This window comes from Amblyraja radiata, chromosome 7 (assembly GCF_010909765.2).
Source record: "Amblyraja radiata isolate CabotCenter1 chromosome 7, sAmbRad1.1.pri, whole genome shotgun sequence".
In the NCBI taxonomy this organism is placed as follows: Eukaryota; Metazoa; Chordata; class Chondrichthyes; order Rajiformes; family Rajidae; genus Amblyraja; species Amblyraja radiata.
The window spans coordinates 54,807,970-54,828,645 of record NC_045962.1 but is presented as its reverse complement, the minus strand read 5'-3'; positions in this window follow the sequence as shown (position 1 = coordinate 54,828,645).

Below are 20,676 nucleotides of genomic sequence, written 5' to 3'. Positions count from 1 at the left end.
AGAACTCTCCTTATGCACTGTGTATGAATGGAATCTATCCCAACACTACAGTATGTGTGAAGTGATGGGTGGATTAGAATGACTATTACACAGTTAAAGTTGGTTATCTAAAGTTTACAAAGAAGCAACCTTTTACAGTAAACCAATTGTTCTGATGTTTCTGGGGAGGTGGAGAGAGTTTTGGAGCCAAGGTGAAGCAGGGGGTAGATATGATGGAGGAGAGGGTGCAAGGTTGGTGGTTGAGAGGTGGGGTGTTGGTTACTGCTGGTTGTACTATGGGTCCTCCCTCGCGCTGAACTGAGAAGGACATATATGGAGCCAGTTCCTTCCTCACATTCACTGCGTCAAATGTTGGTGATTTCTGTATGTGCTTTTCCAACCTTTGTGTGGGCTAATATTTAGTCCTAGTGTGGAGCTCAGTTTGACCTAGGCTTCAGTGGAATGGGTGCTTGGTGTGAGCTGCTGTCTGAACAGTAAGAGCGATGGCCGTTCTCAGTCCAGTGATATGGTCTATTCCATTGGGGGAACATCTGGTCCCAGCCACACTGTGTAGGACAAAGATTTGCTGAGAGGATACTGTGGGGAATTCAGCAAGAATGTACATTAGGAGGAAGGATGACGGCTGACATAAAGGGTGAGATGGAAAGGTTCCTAAAATAAAAACAGCCACAAAGCGGTGAGCAAGGAAACAAATAATATGAGCAGTGAAATGGAAATGTTCCTTAAATAAAACCAACCACAGTGAGGGAAGGAGTAGATAAAAAAAGGTCCAATGGAAAGTGACTGTGTCTGCCAAAGGAACTTAAATGTTCTGCTTATATATTTCTGCAGTTAGTCACCATACTGATCGGTAGCAAACTTGTTGTGGTCGAATTATTGTGCGAAGATGATGAAACAGAGTCAGCCTTTGGCTGTCCCTGCCTGGATTTATAGTCAGAAAATTGATGTGGCTTACTGCTAAGCTATCTGTGAACATTTCTTACCAACATTATAATTTCTAAACATGCCGCTGATTACCTGTTGCACAGAATTAAGTAAAATTCGCACTGATGTTCCACATCCTTCCTGATGACCAGCCGTATGTACTCTAAGGTACTGCACTCCACATCCCAGTAAAAAATGTGTGTGCATCAACAGGAACATCACACATGTATAAAATCATGAGAGGAATAGATCGGGTAGACGCACAGAGTCTCTTACCCAGAGTAGGTGAATCGAGGACCAAAGGACATAGGTTTAAGGTGAAGGGGAAAAGAGTTTTATAGGAACCTGAGAGGTAATTTTTTCACACAAAGGGTCTTGGGTGTATGGAACAAGCTGCCAGAGGAGGTAGTTGAGGCAGGGACTATCCCAACATTTAAGAAACAGTTAGACAGGTACATGGATAGGACAAGTTTTGAGGGATATGGACAAAACATGGGCAGGTGGGACTAGTGTAGCTGGGACATGTTGGCCGGTGTGGGCAAGTTGGGCCAAAGGGTCTGTTTCCACACTGTATGACTCTATGACTTTGACTTTATGACACCATGTGCATCTCTTATCTTCGCTGTCACACATACATGGTCACGTGGCCAGAGGTTTGCAAGGCATCATTCTCTCAGACAGTCTCGTGCACACAGTCTGACATCTCACATCTGCAGGCTCACATGTGGACCTACTCATTCTTCCATTCATGTGCAAGTCTCTGATAAACAGCCTCCACATACAAGTTTGGCTGGAAATTCTAACTGTCATTCATGCCGATGCCATTAAATACTAATTACAAAAGTGACCAAATATAAATGGAAAGATAACTAAGTGTTTAGTTGGAATCAATAATGTTGATAATAGTGGTTTATTTATGATCCATTTATTTGCGGATGAGTTTAATGCCTTTTGCATGCATTTCACACAGGCAAACAATGTTTCACCAAAGCTTGTCATGTCCTTCATCCAGTCCATCTTCATGATATGTGGCATTAGGAAGTCTAAGCATTTTCTCAAGAATGCCTGTCACCATGGCCATTCCGCATTATCTCTTCTATCTTCTGCAGATACTACAGGAACTTGAAAGGCCAAACATCCAGACATACGAGCAAATTCTTCCTTACTGCTGGACAAATCACCTCTTCCTCACTCCCTTCTTGGATGTGCTACCACATACTCTCACTTAACAACCTCATTTCATTATTCCATGAACGCACATTAATTCTCTTTTGCACTACTTCAGATCGTACTGTAATCATGCACAATCTGGCTGTTTATATTCCTTTTATATTTACTTGTATTTATCACTACAATGTATATCGTTTATTCCGTGAGCTTTATTTGAACAAGGAATTTCATTGCGTCCTTGTGTATTTGACAATAAACTAATCTATTCTCATCTAAGTCATTTCATGGCTTTGGGAAGGTTGGTGTAAGCTACCACATGCAGACTAAGGGGCCTGTCCCACTTTGGCGACTTTTTAGGTGACTGCAGAAGATTATGCAATCACCACATGGTCGCCACATGTTCGCGGGTGGTTGCCGGGGAGTCGCCTTCATGTTCGTGAAGAGTTCCCACATTCTGGGAACTAGTCGCGGCCTCATTATGGTCACCGCAAATTTTTCAACATTTCAATTAGCGTCAAGTAGAATGAAGCCGCCATGAAGAGTAGCGAGATTTCTCGTGCTGTAGGTGAGTTGCCAGGAAGTCAAAGGTTCTCGGATGATTGTAGCCGGTGCTGACCGGTGAATTTCATTGGCTCAATGGGGAAAAAAAAGGTAAGCAGTAGTTTTCAGAACCAAGAGTAACTGGCCGATAATGTTAAATGTACGTCCGAACTTCTCTGGCTTCTTAAAAGTTGTCTCCACTCCTTCACCCCTTTCCGCCCCCTCTCCCTCCCCACTCCCCCCCTCTTTTAAAGCACTGTGCTTTGGCTGTCTTAATTACAGCGCCAAGCTTCTTGTTCATCGCAGTGTGTGTCTGTATCACATTGGCTTTGCACCATGTGAATTTCACTTAGAGAGCTCCCCTCGCTTGCCCTGTCCCCCGCCTGCATAACGGGTTGGTAAAGGAAGCGATGTGTGTGTGTGTGCGTTCCAGTCTGACAGTCGTCGTTCCAGTTGCCGATTTTTCAGGCGACTGCCGGCAACTTGACAGTCGCCTGAAAAATCGCCTAAGTGGGACAGGCCCATAAGAAACAAGTTGCCAAATTTCTAGGCAATGAGATGTCATTCAGATGAGACTCCAATGGATCTTCTTAGTGTCTGAGAATCAAGGATGATTTGGTTCTACTTTAGCTCTGTAAGTTCCAAGTAGCTGCTGAGTGATGAGGTTAATGTTGGAACCACAAACACTTCCACGGATGGAACTGGAAGTGTCCTGTGGGATGGTCAGTTTGGTGGTTTGTGAGGTGGTGCACCATTGCATTCACTCCTGATGCATAGACCTAAGGGTCTCAATCCCACTCTGAGCATTCATGGACAAGAGATTCTAAGGAATCAGTGAAGATGTTGCAATTCTTCAGCTTTTCCTTAAATTTTGTTTCCTGTCTTGGATCAGAGTGTTTATTTTAAGATTCTGATGTTGTTTTGCTTATCTGTGCATTGCATTGGTGGATGTTGCAGAGACACCATATCTTTCCAGTGCCTTGAATTACCTACTAGAGGTAGAACATTTCCTTCGATATGAATTTTGCTCTAGATGTCAGGCATTGTTCTTCAAATATTCTTTTCGTCAGACAGCCAAATGTTCCACTGGCACACAGAAGGTGATGGTGAATTTCATTAGATAAAATTAAGATGTGACTCTCACGATATAGTAACTTTTCCACATATTCCAGCAAATAGCTATGAACCCTCATTCTTTTAATCAGTGCTGCTGCACACAGCGGACCAGTTGATGCTGGACCTTAGTCATGTGCATAGTGAATGTTTAAAGAAGGGTGCTGACTTGAAATGTCACTTATCAATGTTCTCCAGAGATGCTGCCTGATGTGCTGTTACTCCAGCACTGTTTGTCCTTTTGAATGTAAGGCCCATGCCATTGTAGCCTTCAATGAATGAGTCAGCGATGATTTGAAGTGTGGTCTCTTAGAACATGCAAACCATATAACCATATAACAATTACAGCACAGAAACAGGCCAACTCGGCCCTTCTAGTCCGTGCCGAACACTTATTCTCCCCTAGTCCCATCTACCTGCACTCAGACCATAACCCTCCATTCCTTTCCCATCCATATGCCTATCCAATTTATTTTTAAATGACCTGCCTCCACCACTTCCACTGGAAGTTCATTCCACACAGCTACCACTCTCTGAGTAAAGAAGTTCTCCCTCATGTTACCCCTAAACTTCTGTCCCTTAATTCTCATGTCATGTCCTCTTGTTTGAATCTTCCCTACTCTCAATGGGAAAAGCTTATCCACGTCAACTCTGTCTATCCCTCTCATCATTTTAAAGACCTCTATCAAGTCCCCCCTTAACCTTCTGCGCTCCAAAGAATAAAGACCTAACTTGTTCAACCTTTCTCTGTAACTTAGTTGCTGAAAGCCAGGCAACATTCTAGTAAATCTCCTCTGTATGCTCTCTATTTTGTTGACATCCTTCCTATAATTAGGCGACCAAAATTGTACACCATACTCCAGAATTGGCCTCACCAATGCCTTGTACAATTTTAACATTACATCCCAACTTCTATACTCAATGCTCTGATTTATAAAGGCCAGCACACCAAAAGCTTTCTTTACCACCCTATCTACATGAGATTCCACCTTCAGGGAACTGTGCACAGTTATTCCTAGATCCCTCTGTTCAACTGCATTCCTCAACTCACTACCATTTACCATGTACGTCCTATTTTGATTTGTCCTGCCAAGATGTAGCACCTAACACTTATCAGCATTTAACTCCATCTGCCATCTTTCAGCCCACTCTTCCAAATGGCCTAAATCTCTCTGTAGACTTTGAAAATCCACTTCATTATCCACAACACCACCTATCTTAGTATCATCTGCATACTTACTAATCCAATTTACCACACCATCATCCAGATCATTGATGTACATGACAAACAACAGTGGACCCAACACAGATCCATGTGGCACCCCACTAGTCACCGGCCTCCAACCTGACAAACAGCCATCCACCATTACTCTCTGGCATCTCCCATTCAGCCACTGTTGAATCCATCTTGCTACTCCACCATTAATACCCAACAATTGAACCTTCTTAACCAACCTTCTATGAGGAACCTTGTCAAAGGCCTTACTGAAGTCCATATAGACAACATCCACTGCTTTACCCTCATCAATTTCCCGAGTAACCTCTTCAAAAAATTCAAGAAGATTAGTCAAACATGACCTTGCAGGCACAAATCCATGTTGACTGTTCCTAATCAGACCCTGTTTATCCAGATGCTTATATATATTATCTCTAAGTATCCTTTCCATTAATTTGCCCACCACTGACGTCAAACTAACAGGTCTATAATTGCTAGGTTTACTCTTAGAACCCTTTTCAAACAATGGAACAACATGCGCAGTACGCCAATCCTCCGGCATTATTCCCGTTTCTAATGACAATTGAAATATTTCTGTCATAGCCTCTGCTATTTCTACACTAACTTCCCTCAATGTCCTAGGGAATATCTTGTCAGGACCTGGAGATTTATCCACTTTTATATTTTTCCAAAGTGTCAGTACTTCCTCTTCTTTGACTCTCATAGTTTCCATAGCTACTCTACTTGTTTCCCTTACCTCACATAATTCAATATCCTTCTCCTTGGTGAATACCGAAGAAAATAAATTGTTCAATATCTCCCCCATCTCTTTTGGCTCTGCAGATAGCTGTCCACTCTGACTCTCTAACAAACACTTGCATACTGCAGCTCAACTGCTGACAATCTTGGTTCTGGAGTGTACGCAACATTAATGGAGCTGTCTTCCAATAGTCCAGTTGAGCAGTCCACTCTAGCACCATTGTAGCAGGAAGCTTTGTAAAAGTGAGGTGAATCATTGTGGCAAGTAAAATTATTGAAAGAAGTGTTCGGATAAATATTGATTAACACTGGTCTTTGGTGAAATTGACTCTGTTGCAAACTGGTGGATTATTTTCATTGGTTGCAAGCCATCATAAAGCTAACATAAGATGGAGATGATTTTTTATGGAGTGCAGAATCTGTGGGTGATTTGCGGTCCCTACGGATTGACGGTGACATAGGGCACGTACGACGGGCGGTACTGCTGTTTCCTTGATTGTGATTCTGTCCTTGATTTCATCCCAGAGGAACCTATTCAATCCATTCCTGACTGGCAAGAAATTAACTGACCACATGCCCACTGAATCACAGAATAGATGGAATAGATGGTTCCAAATTTTGGTGGGCAGGAACTTTGGTAATTAATGCAAAAACTCACTATGAGAGGGAGCCACTTATCACTGAAGTCATCTACAGAAAGCTCACCCTGCTATCTGTCCAGGATAGGCAGGGACACCAGAGACGTTTTTTCTACTTTCTTCCCGGTACCATTTGTAGTCATAGAGCGATACAGCATAGAAATAAATCCTTTGGACCACTTATTCTGCATTTAATATCCAGCAATTCATTTTTTACACAAATCCTATACTAACCACCTTATTTTCCCCACATTCCCATCAACTCCCCCCCCCACCCCCCGCCCAACCCCAGATTCTCCAACTAACCTACACACTAGCAGTAGTTTACAGTGACAGATTAACATTGAATCCGCCTTTGGGAAATGGAAGGAATGCGGAGCACCCAGGGAAATTCCATGTGGTCATAGGGAGAACATGCAAACTCCACATGGACAGCACCTAGGGTCAGGATCGAACCTGAATTGCTGGAGCGGTAGGGCAGTGTCTCCACTAACTGTCCACTGTGCCACCCAACTTTACACAGCTTTAGTTTTAATGCTATTCCCATTTTAAGGATCTTGAATCCTTTTATTTGGCAATTTGAGGAATATTGCCTTTTAAACCTGAAGTGATCAGAATTTCAGAATGTTGGACCGAAAGTAAAGATAGGACAAATGTTTCTTCTGTTTTCAACTTTATCATCACATATCGGTAGCGATATTAGTATTGGTTTATTGTTGTTAATGTACTGGGATACAGTGAGAAACTTTGTTTTGTGTGCTATCAGGCAAATCATACTATACCAGTTTTTTAGAACAGTAAGTAATAGAATGTGTCTGTAAAGCTGCAGCAAGTAAGAATTTAAATGCTCCGGTTCATATCCGGTGTATATGGCAATTAAATGCTCTAGATCTTGATCTTGAAAGCCCTGGAGAATATCTGCTTCTTACTCGTACTTTAAGTAAATTGACTGGATTACTTGAATTTAATAAACTTGGAAATTGCTAAAAGCATTCCATTCTACACACAATTTTTTGCAGTGTTGACTTGTTCTCCAAGACCAACAAAGATGTAGATAATTGCCATCGCTCTATGAATATTGGGCAGCACAATGGTGCAATGGTAGAATTGCTGCCTTACAGCGCCAGAGACCCAGGTTTGATCCTGACCATAGGTGCTGCAGGGCTGCCAACATTGGGTGAGAGTTGAGAGTGAGAAATCTGGACCTACCCTACGACAATGTCTATGACATGCTACCACCTAGTCGACGTTGTTACGACAAGCTACGTCGACTGGCGACACAATTCCTCGTGAATAGGGACGTCAACCTACGACCACCCATTTGACAGCCTACGACAACCTACGACCACACAGGCGACAATCTACGACGACCGAAGTCAACTTACGTTCACCCATGACATGATACGGCAAGCTATGACCCTGTCGGCGACAACTGAGGAAGACTTGCTTGAAATGCATGAGTCTCACGCTCAATGCGTGAGAGTTGGCAGCACTGGTGCTGTCTGTACGGAGTTTGTACATTCTCCCTGTGACCTGCATGGATTTTCTCTGGGATCTCCAGTTTCCTCTCACACCCAGGCATACAGTTTTTTTTAGGTTAATTGGCTTGGTATAACAGTAAAATTGTCCACAGTGTGTGTAGGATAGTGTTAATGTGCAGGGATCGATGTACGGCACGGACTCAATGGGCCAAAAGGCCTGTTTCCACGCTTTATCTCTGAACTAAACCAAAAAATATTAGCTAATTCTGGATCAGCTCTGCTTCCAGAGCCAGGAAATTTGACTTCATAGACAAAATTGTCTAATCTCTTGGTTTATTGGGCACATCTGAATTTGCTATCTTACTGACTTGGGTGATCTGGGTCAGTATGTGTGTGCATCAATATGCTGGGCCCAGGCCCAGTAAATATGCATGCACAGGATGTTGAAACTGTTGACTATCCACCACTGAACCATTGATAAAGACCATCCAGTTATGGATCCCTGGCTTCCCCCTCGAACTTATCAGTTCCTTAATCTTGCTAAAACATTCAACAGATTTGACACTATTCAATCAGATTTTTAGTCTCCCTCTTGTACTCTATCATCATTACCTGTTAATTGTCCAATAATGGAGGTGTCATCAATGAATTTAAGGATAGCTTTGGACCTGGCTAAGTACATTGTCATGGATGTAGAGAAAGAGGTGCAGGAGACTGAGGTTTGAGCACACAGCCTTGAGTTGCTTCTGTGCTGATGGTTATTGTGGTGGATAGGTTGTTGCCAATTTATACTGATTGTGGTCTGCTGATGAGGTAGTCGAAAATCTACTTACACAGGGATGAGCATAGACCAAATTCCCTGATGATAAATTTAGAAGAGACAATGGTGCTGAAGTTGATCAACAACAGTTGGCATACCTGTTCTTATTTTCCAAGTGGTCCATTGTAGAGTGGAGAGCCAGTGAGATTGCATCGACTGTTGAACACATTTGATTAATGCCAAATTGTGTCACAAACGGTGCTGGGAGAGGACAATTAAATGACTAATGGGAAAAAATCCTTTCTCCTGTGGTGCCACTGGACACTTGGATGAGTGTGAGTCAGAAGTACACTGTGAATAATCCACTGGGCTTCCTCTTGAAACAACTGGATTCATTCCTGTGGTACAAAGGAACAGCTGGAAATGCTGAATACAGTAAAGGCTAGGGCCCCAATTACATTATGATGAAAATCTCCAGAATAGTTGGAAGCCTGAGCTAAGCTAGTCCGATAAATCTAATTCACTGGCATTAATATGGCAATAGTGGTTTATTGATCCGAAGAGATATACAGCACAGAAATAGGCCCTTTGACTTAGCTTGTCCATGCCAACCAAGATGCCTATCTAGGCTAATTCCATGCCTACATTATTCCTGGAAACCATTCCTATCAATGTACCTATCCATATGTCTTTAGAAACATTATAATTGTAATTGTATCCTTCTGTGCCATTTTCACAAATGGCAGGCAGCAGGTGCAGCTGGTAAGAGTAGCTGCCTCACAGCACCAGAGACCGGGTCCGATCCTGACCTTGGGTACTGTGTATGTGAAGCATGTACATTTTTCCTGTGATTGCATAGGTTTCCTCCGGAATCTCCGGTTTCCTCACACATCCCAAAGAGGTGTGGGTTTGTAGGTTAATTGGTTTTGTAAAAAAATACCCCTAATGTGTAGGAAGGGAGAAAGTAGGATAACACAGAACGAGTATGAACAGGTGATCAATGGGCTGAAGGACCTGTTTCCATTGCTGTATCTCCAAACTAAACTGAATCCAATTCAGTACTGTGCCATAAACCTACTTGTAGTCATAAAAACATGACAGAAGATTTCCAAACCAGGGAACCTTTAGGGAACGGGGGTTCCCCTCTTCGACTATAGATGAGACTCTCACCAAGGTCTCCTCTATATCCCGTAGCTCCGCTCTCACTCCCTATCCCCCACTCGTAACAAGTCCCCCTTGTCCGCACCTTCCACCATACCAGCCGTCACATAAAACAGATAATCCTCCGACATTTGCGCCACCTCCAATGGGATCCCACCACTGGCCACATCTTCCCATCTCCTCCCCTTTCGGCTTTCTGCAGAGACTCCCTCTGTAACTCCTTGGTCAATTCGTCCCTTCCCACCAAAACCACCCCCTCCCCTGGTACTTTCCCTTGCAACCGCAGGAAATGTTACACTTGTCGCTTTACCTCCCTCCTCGACTCCTTCCAAGGACCCAAGCAGTCTTTCCAGTTGAGGCAGAAGTTCACCTGCACCTCCTCCAACCTCATCTATTGCATCCGCTGCTCTAGGTGTCAACTGGTCTACATCGGTGACACCAAGCGCAGGCTTGGCGATCGCTTCGTCCAACACCTCCACCCAGCTCGCATTAATCAACCTGATCTCCTGGTGGCTCAGCACTTCAACTCCCCCTCCCATTCCGAATCCGACCTTTCTGTTCTGAGCTTCCTCCATGGCCAGAGTGAGTCCCACCGCATATTGGAGGAGGGGCACTTCATATTTTGTTTGGGTAGTTTACACCCCAGCGGTATGAATATCAACCTCAAATTTCAGGTAGTCCTTGCTTTCTCCCTCCTTCCCCTCCCATTCCCAGCTCTCCCACAGCCTACAGTCTCTGCCTCTTCTTCCCGCCCCCCCCGAACCCACATCAGTCTGAAGAAGGGTCTTGAACCGAAACGTCACCTATTCCTTCGCTCCACGATGCTGCCTCACCCGCTGAGTTTCTTCAGCATTTTTGTCTACCGAAGATTTCACTATGATCAGAATGTCTAAAACCTCATCACAGTCTATATTCTGTATCTGAATTTCAGAGCGAGGTGAGAAAGGTCACATTTATCATCAAGGCAATGTTTCACTAAATGGCTTGCTCAGTAAAATTGAAGGAAGTGTCGTTCTGCTTGTTTCATGATAAACCCAACTACTTGGTATTGGAATTTTATTTGTTTAGTGGATTTGTATCAGTCTTGTAGTTTGCAGAATGAATGGAAAATAATATAAATAAAATCTCAAAAGCTTTCACAATGTCTTATCCTGATTAACATCTCCAATTTACAATTCATAATTTGTGAAGTTGTTTTACTCTCCTTTGACATGATTGAGGTGTTTACTTAATCTAAACTGGATGGAGAATTGCATTTGGGAAGTGTCATGAACTTTCTACATTTACAGTAACAGGGATAAAATCAGTTGCCAAGTTCTGTGGGAGTTAAATGGTTGATGTTTAGCTGTGGAAATGGAAGATTAAATGACATAGATTTTGTTATGACTAGATCAGGAGATGCATTCTAGTGCTGCCAATTCTGATTCCAACATTAATGCTTTATTTATATGCTCGCAGTGTAGCGGCGCCTGCTAGCGCATGCAGTTACCGAACCCGGCGTTCGGAAGCGGCTGTCACGTGACTCGGGGGGAGCTGTTGTTTTCGCGCGGTTTTTCCCTTGCGCGCGTTAGTTCAGCGCTGACCACCGTTGTGGGCAGACGTGTCTGATAAGCCTGTATACTGGATATTGAACTTTTGAATAAAGATCTGTTGGAAACTCCAGTAGTCGTTTCTCAGACCACTAAAGCAGCGTCTTTATAGTGAACTGCACAAAATGCCAGCCATAGCAAGCACATGGGATAACAAAATGTTGTTGTAACCAATTTTTAGGAGTTGATGAAAGAAAGGGTGCCTGGATGACTCTCCTTTCAACACATTTCACTCACTGTTCTGATGCTGCCCTCAGCCTTCAATTGCTAAGAAGCATTTAAGAGGCTTTGAGATAGGTACATGGAAATGCAGGGAATGGAAGGATATGGATCATGCGCAGGCAGAAGGGATCAGTTTATATTGGCATAATATTCGGCACAGACATTGTGGGCTGAAGGGCCTGTTCCTGTGCTGTACTATACTGCTCTATGTTTTGTGTTTACTGTCAAACGTGGCGATTTGATGCATTTTTTTCCAACCGCGCAACTTCCAGCCCACCAGTAGATAGAACAGACAGCTGGCCAAACATCATTGTATGCACTTCAAGGCATGTGGGTGCACTGACCAGCAGTTTCAAAATACAGTACCACCCACTGTGGTCTGTAAGCCGCGGTGGCTGAATCTACAGGAATTTCCAGGCAAGTTTGGATTTACAGTCCATGACCAACACTGATCATAAAAAAAAATCACAAAGAGGTTTCCTGTTTCATGTTTGCAGTAACAGGTGTTAACTCAAATATTGTCTGCTCTTTCCTTCACAGCAGTGGCAACTTCTAAGCAATGCTAAAGAGGAAACATTGGCAGTTCAAGAACAGCCTCTGGGCAACAGTTAGTTTTCATTAACTTTCATTACCTAAACAAAAATATGAAGGAAAATGTTCTCAAAGGACATAGGCAGTTGAGTTGCTGCCTTACAGCACCAGAGAACTGGGTTTGATTCTGACAATGGGTGCTATCTGTCTGGAGTTTGTGTGTTCTCCTTGTGACTGCGTGGGCTTTCTCTGGATTCTCCGGTTTCCTCCCACATTTCAAAGACAAGATGATTTGTAGGTTAATTGGCTTCTGTAAATTGTTCCTAGTGTATAGGATTGAACTAGTGTAAGGGTGATCATTGGTTGGCACGGACTATGGGCCTGCTTCCATGCTGTTTCTAAATTAAATTAAGACACCACCCTCTGGGTACCTAACAAATAATTCTGAGGATATATTCTTGCTCCACCAACGTCCACAAGAACTCCACACACTAGCTGTACCTAGTATTCAAATGATAGAGATATTGGCCAAAGGTCTATTAGCATTTCTGTTGGGTTGTAAGCCATCCGATTACGTAGGAATTTTGACCATATGACAGTAGAGCTGCTGCATCTCAGCGTCAAAGATCCAGGTTCAATCCTGACCTCCAGCACTGTCCGTGTGGAGTTTATACATTTTCCTTGCTACTGTGTGGGTTTCTCCCAGGTGTTCTGGTTTCTTCTGCATATTTCAGTCATTTTTGGTTTTCTTACCATCGTTCTCTAATGATTGTTAAAGTGCGAGTAGTAAAATGAAGTGCAAAACACTATTTGGTGAAATTTGTTGAACTTTGGGAGATTAATTGTTTAGGAAAAGTATACAGTTAATGACAGGAACCTTAAGAGCATTCACTTACAGAGGGATCTTGAGGTCCTCATCCATAACTCCCTGAAAGTGACAATACAAGTAGATAGTATAGTCAAGAAGGTGTATGGAATGATTGGCTTCATCAATCAGGGCATTGAACATAAGAGTCAATAAGCCATTTTGCAGCTTTATAAAACTAGTTAGTCCATATTTGGTATATTGTGTGCAATTCTGGTTGTCCCATTAAAGGAATCATATTCCGGATTTAGGGTATTAGCTATCAGGAGAGGTTGGACAAACTTGGATTGTTTTCTCTGGAGCATTAGAGATTGAAGGAAGACATAAGGAAGATTATAAATGTATGAGAGGCAGAGATAAGGCAGTCTGTCAGGGTTTTTCCCATGGTGGAAATGTCCCATTCTTATGCCAGTCCTGTACTGTTCTATGTTCTTTGTGTTCTCGGGAATGTTTCTGAGGAAGCTCATGGTAATTATGGCCTTGATTCCACGAGCAAGGTATTTGAGGGGCATGAGGGAGCTACAGGTTTCAGCGAAGATGACAATTCAGCCTCAATTCTGGCACTTTTTTTGGCCATGGGACCAGTAAAATATAAGCATTCTTTCAGAAAACACAATCTGTTGCTTTTCAGATCTGTGCGGTTGAAAATTTCACAACACACACATTTTGCAAGTTGCATGATTGCTGATTTTGTTTTACGAAGTTCTACTCCAAAATACAGATATTAGGGCAATTGCAAATCCCCCTGGAAAACCAGGAGTTGAACTTCTGGGCAATTACTCAAAGACATCCAAAAAATGGGGCAACATTTCTCTTCACTGGGTTAAGCTACTTTTGAACTGAAGTGTTGCAAGCAAATTTCTGTCTCAAGTTTACAAGCGTTAATCTGAGACACAGACTGTAGTTATTGAAGAGACGTTTTGGAGGTAAAATGGCCAGCCTGTACAATGCTGCCACTGAAGGGTTTGAGTTGACTCTCATTCCAGACGACTTACTAACTTGAGCCTTCCCATACATTTTGAGAGCAGCAGCATGCAATCTTCAGCCCATCCTTAAAACAGGGTGCGTGAGGGAATTAATATCACCGACGCGATGAAGCAGAGAGGAAGTCCACATTCCTGCAAATCACGTCAAATAGAGTTTGTTGTTAAATGCAGAAGCATGGTGTAGAACAAATGCAATGATAATCTTGCTTGTGCAACATCACAGGCACATAGGCAAATGCACAAAAATATAAATCATACATAAATTGTATTAGGGAACAAAATGAAAACTCCAAAAAACTCCAAAACTCCAAAAAAACATCAGTGCAAAACAAAGTTAGAGAAACAAAACAAGTCCATGGTAATGCAAGAAATGGTCCGTTGTGTGGTGTTGTTGAGGTGGGGGTCCATGTCTCCATCCTAACTTCAAGCATAACCCACAAAGTCATGTTGATTAGTGGTTACTTGGTAAGTAGTGGAATCCTGGGGCGGAATTGATGAGAATGTAGAGAGAATGTAAAATGAGATGATAGTAAATGAGTGCTTAATGATGAGCACAGACGTCATGGTCCAAAGGGCCTATTGTGGTGCTGTGCGAGTCGATGGCACGGAGAAATCTGACAATGGGGCATTTGGGCAGCCAGCATTGCAGGCCTGCAAGCTAGTCCTGAGACGCAAGAGTAATTTATCACTGCTGGAAAGTCTCTGGAAAGAAAGGCATGCCAAAAACACAAAGGTCAGTTTGGGAAAGGGGCAAGGCATGTGGTTTATTATTTTTTTGAGGGAAGGATGTTGAGTTATTTAAGTGGAATGTGTTCTGGCAGTTAATCTACATCCTCTCCTTGGCTGTTTATGAAATAAATCAGCTGCACTATCTTGACCTCGTATCACTAAAAACTCATAAAACTAAAGAAGTATAACATTATTAGAGTCATGAATGGGGTGAGTAGGAAGGGTCTATTTCCTTTAGCAAATAGCTCAATAACTCAAGACCAAAGGACTAAGATAAAAAGTAGGTACACAAAATTGCTGGGGAAACTCAGCGGGTGCAGCAGCATCTATGGAGCGAAGGAAATAGGCGACGTTTCGGGCCGAAACCCTTCTTCAGAAGATAAAAAGTAGAGCGAGTTTAGGAACATTGTTTTTCATCCGAAGAATGATGGGTATCTGCAACTCCATTTGAGTGTTGGTCGATGGTTTGCAACGGAAATATTATATTCAATGAATTGGAATAATGGGACTACTAGGTTTGTGCTCTGCACCAGCATACACTCAGTAGGGTGAATGGCCTCCTTATAGGTCATAAGGAAATATGAGAAATAAAGTTAATCTTTTAATGCAGAACTTATGAAACACTAATTTTAATGCACAGAATAAATCTTCATAACATCTGACAAGACCACACAGGCTCAGCCCGGAGAGTTTGCAGTCAGGGAGGCTCTGCTTTTCAGAGAGAACTTTCAATACACAGGCGTATACCATGGCTAAGGTTTCAAGGTAAATCTCGTGGAATCAAGAAATAAAAAATTGAAGCGATGGCAAAGTAAGGTGGGCTGAATCATGTCATCTTGTGAACTCTAGCACATTAATGCAAACAAAATGAAGCACGCCATTTAAGGTGTCTCAAAATGTCGATTAGAGGATGAAAATGTCAAAATGGGATGCGGTTTAACTCCTAGTAGGGCTGTCCACTGTTCGAGCTAATTCTCCCGAGTTTCCCCTGATTCGAACTCGGAGAATTACGGTAATAGCCGCTCGTAGGTACTCGGGGCTCTCATGGACATTTTTCAACATGTTGAAAAATCTTCACGTCATCCCAAGCTTACTGCGTTTCCCGAGTACCTGCCGTTAGCGTTACGAGCCGCTAAGAGACGTCCCGAGCTCCGACGTACCCTCAATGTACATTCTACGTGCTTACCATGAGTTCAATTTTTTTTAAATCTCGGGAGAGTTCTTGAATTAACTCGTACAGTGGGACAGCCCCTTTATCATTATTTCCAATCTACTGCAACTCAATTGCCCTCAGAGCCCACATTGGAAGTACAAAGATAGTTAATGATCTTCCATCCGCTCTCACAATTCCAGTCATAAATAGTTTACACTGTTTATTTATGCTTCTTTAGTTTTATGACTTTTTAGTGATACGAGGTCAAGATAATGCAGCTGATTTAATTCATAAACAGCCAAGGAGAGGATGTGGATTAACAAACACATTTCATTTTTTAGATATGTGTTTGGAGAGAAGGTCAGGGTACTGCATTGACATAACTGCTGTCTGGATTTGTTTGGCCAACCTCTCCAAACCCACGCACACATCCCAGATAATCGGAAAAAAAACAGTGTAAACATCAAGCAGTGCAAGGAGCGCAGGCACTGGTTTGAATAATATTGACAACACTGGCCGATAGACCCAGACTTCAATACACCACCCCTTGCTGCTGATGGGGAGAAAGTCTGATGTCAAGTGGCAATCGCAGGGTGAAACTGGTGGGGGCAGGTCGGTGGGGGAGCTGCGAGACGGCTGTCCTGCCAGCAGCGTGTTCGTTATTTCTGCTTTTGTTTTGGTGTGTTCAAATGTTTGTTTTAGTGTCTCTCGGTGTGTCTTGTGTGAGGGGTGGTGAGGGGGGGGACTGCTTTCGGTCACCTTCTCCATGGAGAAGCGACTTTTTCCATGTCGTCTCCCTCGCGGCCTAACAGCATGGATTGGAGCGGCCTTTCCCGGAGTCGGGCCCGGAGTTTCAGCAGCGGGCGAAGCGTGGACTTTTCATAGTGGAGTGGGCGAGACCTTGCCGGGGTCGCCAGAAGGGAGTGCTCCGATCGCTGGCCTGCGGACTGTTACATCCTGAAGCCGCAGTCTGCGGAGCTTCTAGTCGCGGACGCGGCGTGGGCTTACCATCTGGAGCCTGGGTTCCCTCGCCGGGGACAGCCAGAGAAGAGCTCCGACTGCCGGCTTGCGACCTATAACATATTGAAGCCGCAATCTCCGGTAGGAAAGCGCCGATTTCGGGACCTTAAAGTGGAGCGGATGTGTTCGACCATCCCGACGAGAGGGCCTGTACATCCGGCCGCCCATAGCGGTGACTGCGGAGGTTTATGGCCCCGACCACGGGTGAACAATGGAGGAGGACTGACTGTACTTTGTGCCTTCCACCACAGTGAAGAATGCTGTGGTGGATGTTTGTGTTAAATCTTATTGTGTATTGTGTGTTCTTTTTTGATTGTACCGCTGCTGGCAAATTCATTTCACTGCACTAGTATGTGTATGTGACGAATAAAACTGATTGATTGATTGATTGGTTGATTGATTGATTGATTCTTGATTGATTGAAACTGGTACCAAAGGTGGGCTCCACTGGTGAAAGCAACAAGGAAGCGGGCAAGGGTCGGGGCAAAGGTGACGGGTGAAGGTGCAGTCATTCTATCGTAGTGTGACATTAAAACTGCAGGGAAAAACCTTTGTGTTGGTTTGTGTTATACTTTGACAGCAATTGATGTTGGACCTATTTGTAAGGGCTGCTTGGAGTTCCAGTTATCGATCATCACTGATTGTACCAAATGGGGGGCAGCTCAGAAGCATTAAACAGACTATTCCATTCATACCATCCCGTAGTTGTGTTCCAATTCATGAGGAAGCAAGTACCAACATTGAAAATATTTCATGCTCTTACATTCAAATTCCAGCCCTTAAATAGCAAAGTTCTGGTACGTTAGAGTCTGGTAAGTGTTGCAAAATTGTACGTTAGTAGACCACACTGAATCAGTTCACAAAAGACGCCACTGTTTAGGCACCATTTTGTACACTTCAAGTCTGATTATTTAGAAAAAAGGTTTGATCTTAACTTGGCCATAAACGCCGGCTGTCCTGGTGGCAGCACTGGGTTGGAGTTGCAAGCGTCATTCTGGCCAGGCGATGTGTTGATGTCCTGCTCTGCCGCTCATTACAGCTGCAAACTGCATCGTTTCCGCACGCATGCCCACTTGTTTTCTCTAAACCAAAAATAGATTTATTTAAGTATTTACAATACTATTTACAATATGAAATTATTTAAAACAAACCCACCACCATAGAACAAATAGAACAAATATTCATAATTAACTATTTCACAATCCTTATTGAGGATACATTTCATCCCCCGCCATGCCCAACGGTCTCGGAAATACCCCTGGGTGCCCATGGACAGTGCATAGTCCCTCTATAAAACCACCCAGGTGCGGACATAACCCCGGAAAAGGGGCAGGCAGCCGGCACATGCAGAGCACTCCTCCGCCTGGAGTTGTGACTCGCGGATGGCCAGCTTGGCCACCTGGCCATTTGTTGGGGCGTTCGATCTAATGGAGTTCCAGGCGGCTTCAGGACCTCCAGCGACCCACTCCACTGACTCGACCACTCCACTGATTCGACATCAACCTGTGATCACATCATCCATAGCCACCGATGGTCATCGCTCAGTCTCCGTGCCCGGGGCACCTCACGCAGCCAACCCAGAGTGCCTCAGAGAGCCTCCAAGGGTATGGGAGATAAACTCCAGCCCACTCATCGGCATCATTCTTTTCCTCTCCCCACCATCATCACTATCTTTGAGCTCACCTCAAGGAGCTCACTGCAAACTTCACCTGAACTTTTAATCACTCAACAACCTTAATCAATCCAATGTAACTAGCCCTGATCACTGCAGAAATTTTCCTCTCTTCTAATGCATGGTACAGAGGCACAACTGGCAGAGTTGTTGCCTCACAGTACCAGAGATCTAGGTTTAATCCTGACCTCGGGTGTTGTTTGTGTAGAGTTTGCACATTCTCCACATGGGTTTCTTCTGGGTTCTCCGGTTTCTTCCAACATCCCAAAGACATGTGGGTTTGTAGGTTAATTGGCCTCTTTAAAATTACCTTGTGCATGAGGGGTATTTGCGAAAGTGGATAACATAGAACTAGTCTAAAAATGTGATCAATATTTGGCCTGGACTCAGTGGGCCAAAGGGCCTGTTTCCATACCGTGCCACTGAACGAAACTAAGCCAAAACTCACTGCAATCTTTTCACTCCAACATGGGTATGAAATCCTTAGCCACATGTCCATAGCAATTTGGTCTTCTTCCCTCATTCACTCTGTATTGTCAAAAAGTATTGAAAGACGGTTTATCAATTAAACCTCTGAATATCGAAGGAATATCTTCCTTTCACCGTCCACTCTTACATTCATTCTCCTTGTCCATGCTTTACATGAGGTGCAAGAGAAATATTGGCTGCAGTTGACAACAAATACTGACACACCTTCTGATTCTTTAACTGACTGATGTTGACATTAGATTAGGCTGAATCTTTGCATGTGTTTTTTAACTTTGATGAGGCCTGTTGAAGGATAAATACATCTACAACCCTTGTAGCTACAGTTTGTTAGATAATTACGATCCTGAGTCCTCCAACACTCAGTGTAACAAACTGAAAGATAGATTCCTATTTTTTTACTTTAGTTTAGTTTAGAGATACAGCACAGATACAGGCCCTTTGGCCTACTGAGTACGTGCCAGCCAGCGATCCCCGTACACTTGCACTATCCTACACACCAGAGACAATTTACAATTTGACTGAAGCTAATCAACCTACAGACCTGTATGTCTTTGGAGTGTGGGTGTAAACTGGAGCACCTGGGAAAAACCCACACAGTCATAGGGAGAACGTGCAATTCTGTACAGACAGCACCCATAATCAAGAGCAAACTCAAGTCTCTGGTGCTGTAAGGCAGCAACTCTACTGTTGTGTCACTGTGCCGCCCTCCACAAGTGTACAAACAAAAGATCAGAAACCAGTATGTCTGCCCCACAATTACTATTCTACATGTAATTCATGATGTTTCACCCAACTGACTAATTCCTGCAGCTTGCCAGTTAGACTGTTGATTCTGTGGATGCATTTGCAATGCAAAACATGGTATTTGTTCCAATAGAATCTTTTACGAAAACAGAAATGCTGGAAGAACTCAGTCAGTCAAGCAACATCTGCAGAAAGAGAAAGCACCCAATGTTTCAGGTCAAGCACCCTTCCTCAAAACAAGGCTTGATTATAGACTTGTCAAATATTCCTGCAAGTCCATATGTGCAGGAAGGAACTGCAGATGTCCATAATTAGGCTGATGTCTTGCTCACAATATTTGTTTGTATTTATGATGTCGCAGCTCATGAAACATATCTGCAACTCATTATTTTTTAGCAGCAATTTAAATAAAATATATAGTGCTTCCTTTTATTGCTTCCTTAATTACTTCCATGTTATTCTGCGGTAAAGTAGTAACACTTTATGGACTCAGGTCCATAATTTGCTCTAAAGATCACAGCCTTGACATGATAAACATGTGTGCAAAGCACCGATGTATCTGCATTCAATGCTGTCCGAAGTCTAACATTTCAGGAAGGGCCATTTTTTTTTGAAAGGTCAAAGGGAATGTAACAGACAAATGGGGATCTGATTCTGAGACCTCAGTGGCAAAGAAGAGAGATGAAGAAAGCTCACCTGACAACAGCAGTGATGGCAAATGAAGCCTGTAATAGTGGAGAAATCTCTGATTGTCTGGGTCTACCTTGGCCATTAGATTTGATTCATCTTCTACCAGGGATGATGTGCACAAGAACTTTCCCACTAAATTAAATCATATGCCAAACTGTGAAATTGTCCTATGTGAAAAAGCTGCAGTGAAGGGCAGATTGTGACAAGACAGTTGAGGTAACTGC